At 37.7% G+C, this 10,257-nt stretch overlaps 1 non-coding gene across 1 annotated transcript; it reads right to left on the bottom strand.

Moving 5' to 3' along the window:
* Positions 1-9,422: 9,422 nt before the first annotated feature.
* Positions 9,423-9,504, bottom strand: Trnas-gcu6 (transfer RNA serine (anticodon GCU) 6). Its single transcript has one exon. It is a non-coding gene; the product is annotated as a tRNA-Ser (tRNA).
* Positions 9,505-10,257: the final 753 nt, after the last annotated feature.

A 10,257-nucleotide genomic window follows, 5' to 3' on the forward strand; every position in this document is an offset into this window, starting at 1 on the left:
ATGAAATCCTTCTGGAAAGCCTCAAGAGATAAACAGAAAAGTAAAATGTAACTCGTTTATACAAAGGAATTTTATTCAACTGTAAAGACATGAAATTGCAAAAATTTCTTAAAAGTGAATAGAACTAGAAAACATTATTTTTGTGTTTTTTTTATTTTTTTATTTTTTCATCTTTATTAAATTGAGTATTTGAGTATTTCTTATTTACATTTCAATTATTATTACCTTCCCCAGTTTCCGGGCCAACATCCCCTAACCCCTCCCCCTCCCCGTCTATATGGGTGTTCCCCTCCCCATCCTCCCCCCATTACCGTCCTCTCCCCAACAATCACGTTCACTGGGGGTTCAACCTTGGCAGGACCAAGGGCTTCCCCTTCCACTGGTGCCCTTACTAGGCTATTCATTGCTACCTATGAGGTCAGAGTCCAGGGTCAGTCCATGTATAGTCTTTGGGTAGTGGCTTAGTCCCTGGAAGCTCTGGTTGGTTGGCATTGTTGTTCATATGGGGTCTCAAGCCCCTTCAAGCTCTTTCAGTCCTTTCTAAGATTCCTTCAACGGGGATCCCGTTCTCAGTTCAGTGGTTTAATGATGGCATTCGCCGCAGGCCGACAGGAACCGGAAGTTGCATTTTATGATAGAGCATTTGCAACCATAAACACTCAGCAGCCAAGGTCCCCTGCACACACAAGAAAGAATTAAAAGAAGAATAGGAACTAGTTGGAAGTGGCCGCAGACTGAGATAAAGAGAGCAATGGGAGTGAATGTAACCCTAACACACTGTATACATGTGTAAAATTGTCCAAAGAGAAAAAAAACCCAACAATGTATTTATGAATATAAAGTTGTTATATATGGTGTGAGGTTTCATATGGACATTTTTAGATAATAGTAAATAAACAATTGTACTTGGACCAATTTCTTTCTCATACCTTGACATGGGAGCTGAGAATGAACCAGGGATTTCCTGATGATCATCATGACCCCTGAACAATGCTGCAGCCTTCTCTGGCATTCTTGGCTTGTTTGTTTGTTTGTTTGTTTGTTTGTTTGTTTGTTTCTGAGACCCAGTGGCCATGCTTTGTAGCTCAGGATAGTCATCATCCTCCTATTTCAGCCACAAGACTGTTGTAGTTTCAGATATATACCACCACACACCCACCAATTATGTCCTCTTTGGTAATTCTTTTTCTTGCCCCAATATTATTAAGACATTTCATTGTTTCCTTGCACCGTTATGCTACCGCTTTTATAGAGACTTCAACTTTTTATCAAATTAAATAATTCAAATTCAGCCTTCCTTCCCCAGAACATTCCAGGACAGAATAATTTGGTAGAAAAATCCACTCTTTCCTAAGTATTCAAAAGGTCACCTTCTCCAGGAGGCAAGTAATAACACACGTGATAGTTTGTTTCTGAGCCCTGTTCTTTTCTGTGTTTTCCAGTTCCTGCTGGAATTACAATGTCACAATTACCTTCACTCTGGCATAAATCTGTCCCATCAACTAATGAGTTCCTCAGCTTTGTTCTTATCTGAACATGCCTAGGTTTTGTGTTCACTTTTTAGTTCAGTGTACAGGTTAGAATCTATTAATACACACTGACGACTGAACAAAATAAACTGTGGTAACTTCAACATAGTTGCCAGGAATCTAGGATTCAACTTGGGCAAAATAGGTACTTCACACAGGTAAAATGGTTTAACGAAGTCTGGAGTGACAATGTTTCAGTAGGATTTCATGATTCTTAGGCTGGCCACAAACTTTCTCTACAGCAGAGGTGATCTTGAGCTGCATTTCTTCTCAACTGTGCCTCTCAAGTGCTCACATTACAGATATTCGCCACTACATTCGTTTTATGAGGTGCTGGGGATCCGTCTAAGGGTTTTGTGCATGGTAGTGAAGCACACTACTGTAGCGGGAAATATGTTTTTGGGGTTTTTTTTTTTTGTTTTTAAAAAGGATACATCAACCCCTGCCTCCATGGTTAACCCCATGCAGAGACCACTAATTTCACAGCTCTCTTGTGGACTCTGCTCACATTCCCAGCAGGCAGCCTCTCTGGCTTAAAGCTCCTAAAATAAAGCTCCTGAAAAGTCTTCACTGACTCGCTAAATTCCCTTGGCTGGATGCTGCCATGCCAGTCCCATGCGATGACCACCCATCTCATGGTTAGCTGTCACAAATCTCTGTAACCCAGCAAAATCAAAACTCTACAGGCTTGTAATTTATCAATCAGATTTATACCAGTAAATTCTCACCCCACAAAATATCCATACAATAAACTCAGAGTCAACTGATATTGATATAAACTGCCTGTCTAGAGAAGACAGATTGTCCTACAATTATCCATCCCTTATAAGATAATCATAGCTACCTGTGGCTATTTAAAACCACACGGATCTGGGTCATCCTCTTTCCCCATCTTCTTTCCTCTGCTTTCTCTGTGCTTTCTGTCTCTAAAATTTCATCTCTAAAATTCTCTGCTTGCTTTTCTTTTCCACTGCCTAATAACAGACCTTACCTTAGATTGTGATTGCCCTCACCTATATATAGACATCAACCCTCATACTACCAGCTGAAGTACATCCTCAGCACTTCAAATATATCCCTATTGTAAAAATACAGTGGTAATAAAGGCTATTCTAAGTGTTTAATGGGGGAGTGAGACAAGGGGAAGGGGTGAGAGAAAGAAAAGAGAGAAGAGAAGAGAGAGCGAGGACAGAAGGTGACCTAACTACTCCTAGGTGAAGTTGTGATTTGAGCCAAAAGGTCTTCTGGGAATGTACAGCCATTGCCATGGCAACAGTGACCAAATGGCATCCCTGCTGAAGGCATTTACTTATACCAACACTTGAAGCAACAATCTAGCTATATGTGCACAACCCCTTCTTTCTACTCAGAAAGGAAGAGGCTTCCCTGCTTAAGTTCCTCATATATTAAGATAAATTTGAATTAAACTTAAATTAAATCAATATTTCATTAATTAATTTTAATTGATAAAATTAATTATGTTTTATTTGATACAATTTGTTTTAATAAAATACTTTTAAATTAATTTAAATTAAATTTAATATTACATTACCTATTAAGTTTCAACACCCGAATTTGAGAAAGAATACATTCAAGCCATAGCATCTACCAAGCACTGTTTACTAATGTATTCCTCACAGTTATAGTTGCTTTTATTCTCATCCTACTGTAAGTGTTTAGTGATAAGTTTCTTTCATGACTCTCTTTTTTTTTTTTGACCTCATGTTCCTTGTAGAAATATAAACATGTTAACTATTCCAATACAGGTTTCATTTAACAGAATGGGAGAATTTGTTTGACTAATGACCAGAGTAGGAGACTACTAATCCATTGTTTTTTTACCATATATAAATATATATTTCCAAATGTAACCTGCTCAATATGTATAATGTCATTTGTGTGTATGCTATCAGGGCTGACCTCTTGGTACTAGATAGCTAATTGGCATGCTCTTCCATAGAGAATATTATGCCTACTCTGCTCAGTGATTAGGAAAACTTCCTCCTTTTGTAGAGGACCTAGGTAAGATCCTTATATAAACAACTCCTGGAAAACTCTATGTCCTTGGGGATCTTCTGCTTACCCTGCACGCACATGCATGAACACTCATAAACATGCACACAAATAGAGATAAAAGTGAACTTTAAAATGAGAACAAAGGACGAACGTTTTCGCTTGAGAGTTTATTAAGAAACTGAAGGCTTCAGGGAGACTGCCTGATTAATAAATGGTTGTTTAATGACTAGAAGAAAAATAAGCAGTGCTAAAATAAAGTTTCAAGGCTAAATTTGACTGTGAGAATATATGTCAATTTATTTCATTTTTTTTAAAAGAACGGGTTGTACTACATCATATTTATATAAGCATATCCTATACATATAACCCATATCTTTGTTCATATTTGTTTTCCACCATTCTTACATCCTCTCGTCTTCTCTCTGGAACACTTTCTCTTTAACTATTTTCTTTATAATGACAATATATTTGAAATATATAAATTGCACAAAGTAATGGATTTTATCATTTTTGGCAATGCATGTACATAATGTAATTTGACCATAGTCACCTTCAGATCATCCTCTCATGTTCCCTCCTCTCCCCAAACTGTCTACCTTGAAACTTTATCTTCTTATTTATGTATATATAGAGCCAATAGGATTAACTAGAATTGATTACAGGAACATGGTGAGGAGTTATTTATAGGAACATGCATAAATCACGTGTCTGTCTCTAATATAGGGTTTCATTGGGTTTGTAGGCAAACTTTAATTTTATCTTTGAAGTTTCTATTTGTAATATAGTTTTTGGTTTTGTTGTTGTTGTTGTTGTTGTTTGAGCATATGTTATTCAAATGTCTCAAATGGTACAAAAAAGATGGGTGTAATACACAGTGATCTTTTCTGACATTGCTGACATTGGCCAAGTCTTTGGTGCAAGACTCTGCTATTATGATGTTGAGATTCTTAAGAAACTTCAGAGAAAGGAGTACCTTTACCTAGTTTTGGCATATGGCTTACTGTGAAACTGATAATTTCAGAAAAAAAAAGGTGTATCATTAGAAGATGACTTTTCTTATGGAGAGTAGTTTTGGGGAACTGTATTACATATATTCAATTATTTAAAGTTTTCATGTGTGTGTATAGCATGATATGTTACACATCTATCTGCCTTGACAGAGGATATTATCAAATCATTTCTTTTTCTCTAAAACCCTACCTGCTCTCTTTAAAATTCATATCCCTATTTCATTAATTGTGTTATATAATTCAGCTTATAAATGTAAATATAGACATCTCATTAAATGTATACATACACATATATGCATACGCACATATATATGCCTATATATGGTTACGTATAGTATAAACACACACACACAAACACACTGCCTCAGTTTGAGAAGGACTCCTGAGGAATTAGTGAATGGGAGTGGCACTGTCAACTCAGAGTCAGTGATGGATACAAGCAGACAACTTTGTGATCACTTCCAGATAGCTTTCTCTCTGTGAGCAAGCTCAGTCTTGTATTTGCAAAAGCTACTTTCTTAGAAATTTCATATTAGTTTAAACATTTATTGCAGGTTCCCTTTGAAACATTCTTTGAGTTAGCATTTTTTGACCTTGGCCTCTTGATTTAGAAGAATAGAAAGTGAAATACAGAGCACATTCAAAACAAATGAACCAGAAAATAAGTATGTTCTTTTGAACATAGAAAGTCCTATGCTCTTTGTTGGGCACAGCGCTTGTGGTTGCCAATACTAGACAGAGAGGAAACTTTTGTGTGAGAAAGTTAGCTTTAAATAAAATACTTTATTAGTTTGAGTGTATCTGGTTTGATGTGGAGGTCCTTGATCCACTTGAACTTAAGCTTTGTACAGGGTGATGTGATCTGCATTCTTCTACATGCTGACCTCTAGTTGAACCAACACCATTTGCTGAAAATGTTTTCTATTTTCCATTGGATGGTTTTGGCTCCTTTGTCAAAAATCAAGTGTGTGGTTCATAGATGTGGTTCATTTCTCGGTCTTCAATTCTATTCCACTGGTCTATCTGTCTACCAATACCATGCAGTTTTTATCACTATTGCTCTGTAATACTGCTTGAGTTCAGGGATAGTGATTCCCCTGGAAGTCCTTTTATTGTTGAGGATAGTTTTAGCTATCCTGGGTTTTTTGTTATTCCAGATGAATTTGCAAATTGTTCTGTCTAACTCTCTGAAGAACTGGATTGGAATTTTGATGGGAATTGCATTCAATCTGTAGATAGCATTTGGTAAAATGGCCATTTTTACTATACTAATCCTGCCAATCCATGAGCAGGGGAGATCTTTCCATCTTCTGAGGTCTTCTTCAATTTCTTTCTTCAGTGTCTTGAAGTTCTTATAGTACAGATTTTCACTTGCTTGGTTAAAGTCACACCGAGGTATTTTATATTATATGGGACTATTATGAAGGGTGTTGTTTCCCTAATGTTTCTTGGCTTGTTTCTCTTTTGTGTAGAGGAAGGCTACTGATGTATTTGAGTTAATTTTATACCCAGCCACTTTGCTGAAGTTGTTTATCAGCTTTATACAGTTCTCTGGTAGAACTTTTGGGATCACTTAAATATAATATCATATCATCTGCAAATAGCGATATTTTGACTTCTTCCTTTCCAATCTGTATCCCTTGATCTCCTTTTGTTGTCTGATTGCTCTGGCTAGGTCTTTGACAACTATATTGAATAAGTAGGGAGAGAGTGGGCAGCCTTGTCTAGTCCCTGATTTTAGTGGGATTGCTTCAAGTTTCTCTCCATTTATTTTAATATTAGCTACTCGTTTGTTGTATATGGCTTTTACTATGTTTAGGTATGGGCCTTGAATTCCTGTTGTTTCCAGGACTTTTATCATGAATGGGGTGTTGAATTTTTCCAATGCTTTCTCAGCATCTAGTGAAATGATCATGTGGTTTTTGTCTTTAAGTTTCTTTATATAGTGGATTACGTTGATGGTTTTCTGTATATTAAACCATCCCTGCATACCTGGGATGAAGCCTACTTAATCATGAGGGATGGCTGTTTTGATGTGCTCTTGGATTCAGTTTGCAAGAATTTTATTGAGTATTTCTACGTCAATATTCATAAGGGAAATTGTCCTGAAGTTCTCTTTCTTTATTGGGTCTTTGTGTGGTTTAGGTATAAGAGTAATTGTGGCATCATGGAAGGAATTCGGTAGCGCTCCATCTGTTTCAATTTTGTGGAATAGTTTGGATAGTATTGGTATGAGGTCTTCTATGAAGGTCTGATAGAATTCTGCACTGAACCCATCTGGGCCTGGGCTCTTTTTGGTTGGGAGACTTTTAGTGACTGCTTCTATTTCTTTAGGAGTTTTGAGGTTGTTTAAATGGTTTATCTGTTCCTGATTTAACTTTGGTACCTGGTATCTGTCTAGGAAATTGTCCATTTCCTCCAGATATTCAAGCTTTTTTTTAACAGGCTTTTGTAGTAGGATCTGATGATTTTTTTTAATTTCCTCTGATTCTGTCTACCTTTTCACTTCTGATTCTGTTATTTGGACACACTCTCTGTGTCATCTGGTTAGTCTGGCTAAGGGTTTATCTATCTTGTTGATTTTCTCAAAGAACTAGCTTTTGGTTCTGTTGATCATTTGTGTAGTCCTTTTCATTTCTACTTGGTTGATTTCAGCTCTGAGTTTGATTATTTCCTGCCTTCTACTCCTCCTGGGTACATTTGCTTCTTTTTGTTCTAGAGCTTTTAGGTGTGCTGTCAAGCTGCTGATATATGCTCTCTCCTGTTTCTTTCTGCAGGCACTCAGAGTTATGAGTTTTCCTCTTAGCACAGCTTTCATTGGGTCCCTTAGGTTTGTGTATGTTTTAACCTTCATTTTCATTAAATTCTAAGAAGTCCTTAATTTCTTTCTTTATTTCTTCCTTGACCAGGTTATCATTGAGTAGAGCATTGTTCAACTTCCATGTATATGTGGGCGTTCTTTCCTTATTGTTATTGAAGACCTGCTTTAGCCCGTAGCAATCAGATAGGACGCATGGGATTATTTCTATCTTTCTGTATCTGTTGAGGCCTGTTTTATGACCGATTATATGGTCAATTTTGGAGAAAGTACCATGAGGTGGTGAGAAGAAGGTATATGCTTTTGTTTTAGGATAGAATATTCTATAAATATCTGTTAAGTCCATTTGGTTCCTGACTTCTTTTAGTCTGTCTATGTCTCTGTTTAATTTCTGTTTCCATGATCTCTCCATTAATGAGAGTGGGGTGTAGAAGAAAGAGTGGGGAAGAATCTCAAATACATGTGCACTGGAAAAACTTTCCTGAATAAAACACCAATGGCTTATGGTCTAAGATCAAGAATCAACAAATGGGATCTCATAAAACTACAAAGCTTCTGTAAGGCAAAGGACACTGTTGTTAGAACAAAATGGCAACCAACAGATTGGGAAAATATAGAGGGCTTATATCCAAAATATACAAAGAACTCACAAAGTTAGACTGCAGGGAGACAAATAACCCTGTTAAAAACGGGGTTCAGAGCTACACAAAGAATTCACAGCTGAGGAATCCCGAATGGCTGAGAAACACCTAAAGAAATGTTCAACATCTTTAGTCATCAGGGAAATGCAAATCAAAACAACCCTGAGATTTCACCTCACACCAGTTAGAATGGCTAAAATTAAAAACTCAGGTAACAGAAGATGCTGGCGAGGATGTGGAGAAAGAGAAACATTCATCCATTTTTGGTGGGATTACAGACTGGTACAACCACTCTGGAAATCAGTCTGGAGGTTCCTCAGAAAATTGGACATTGCACTACTTGAGGACCCAGCTATTCCTCTCTTGGGCATATACCCAAAAGATGCTCCAACAAATAACAAAGACACATGCTCCACTATGTTCATAGCAGCCTTATTTATAATAGCCAGAAGCTGGAAAGAACCCAGATGCCCTTCAACAGAGGAATGGATACAGAAAATGTGGTACATCTACACAATGGAATACTACTCCGCTATCGAAACAATGACTTTATGAAATTCATAGGCAAATGGATTGAACTCGAAAATATCATCCTGAGTGAGGTAACCCAATCACAGAAAAACATACATGGTATGCACTCATTGATAAGTGGATATATTAGCCCAAATGCTCAAATTACCCTAGATGCACAGAACACATGAATCTGAAGAAGAATGACCAAAATACAAATGCTTCAATCCTCATAAGGGGAACAAGAATACCCTTGGGAGGGAATAGGGAGGCAAAATTTAGAACAGAAGCTGAAGGAACCCCCATTCAGAGCCTGCCCCACCTGTGGCCCATACATATACAGCCACCAAATTATATAAGATGGATGAAGCAAAGAAGTTCAGGCTGACCGGAATCGGATGTAGATCTCTCCTGAGAGACACAGCCAGAACATAGCAAATACATAGGCGAATGCCAGCAGCAAACCACTGAACTGAGAACAGGAACCCCGTTGAAGGAATCAGAGACAGGATTGAAAGAGCTTGAAGGGGCTTGAGACCCCATATGAACAACAGTGCCAACCAACCAGAGCTTCCAGGGACTAAGCCACTCCCCAAAGACTATACATGGACTGACCCTGGGCTCCAACTGCATAGGTAGCAATGAATAGCCTAGTAAGGGCACCGGTGAAGCCCTTGATCCTGTCAAGACTGAGTCCCTGTGAATGGGATTGTTGGGGGAGAGGGGTAATGGGGAGAGGATGGGAAGGGCAGCACCCATAAAGAAGTGGAGGGGCAGAGGGTAAGGGGGAATCTTGGCCTGGAAACCGGGACAGGTAATAACAATTGAAATGTAAATAAGAAACACTCAGTTTAATAAAGATGGAGAAAAAGTTTGAAAAAAAAATCTGATAGTCAGTCGATGAGGATGGGATTCGAACCCATGCGTGCAGAGCACAATGGATTAGCAGTCCATCGCCTTAACCACTCGGCCACCTCATCCTGTGGAAACTTGCTCTTTATAATTCCTCCTCCAACAAAGGATTCCAAGAACCCTTTAGTATTAATATTTTAATAGCCTTCCTCTAGTTGAACCTGCAAAACTGTCTGAGTCAGATATCATAAAAGATTTCACAACCACAACAAAAAGTGAAGTGAGCTTGTTTGGCACATATCATAAGCGATGACACAGTGTTTGGCACACAGGATGGGCAGGGCAGGTAAGACAGCAGTCTTGCCAACTTGGCTTGACTCAGTCCTGAATATGTCTCAGGACCAGAGACAACGTGGAACCTTCGTTTACCCTGTTCCTTTACAGCTGCAGTTTTCATTCAAGGGAAGGAATGTTTCTGTTTTTCATAAAGAACATCTTCTAAATGCTCGTTTCTGGATTTCCAAAAAAATATATAATACTTTATTATATATATATATATATATATATATATATATATTGCAATTTAGTGAGCTCTTTTTTATACTGATGCCAACAGCATTGAATCTCATTTGTATAATTCCTAGCTACCTCAATATATTCTTTTAGTCTTTAGATATTTTTCTTATTTTTATCTTAGCAACTCCAAGGTTAAATATTGGAAAGTGTTAAGCAATCAATCATAGAATGTAGCAATTTCATTAAACCATTATCTTTTTCTTGATACCAGTCTACTTGTCCACCCTCAATTTCTATTTGGATCACACATATAATTACCTCCTTTAGGGAGTAGAATAGCTGAGTCAAATTTAGTTGCTGATGGC

The sequence above is a fragment of the Rattus norvegicus genome, chromosome 4 (assembly GCF_021556685.1).
Source record: "Rattus norvegicus strain SHRSP/BbbUtx chromosome 4, alternate assembly SHRSP_T2T, whole genome shotgun sequence".
NCBI classification, from domain to species: domain Eukaryota; kingdom Metazoa; phylum Chordata; class Mammalia; order Rodentia; family Muridae; genus Rattus; species Rattus norvegicus.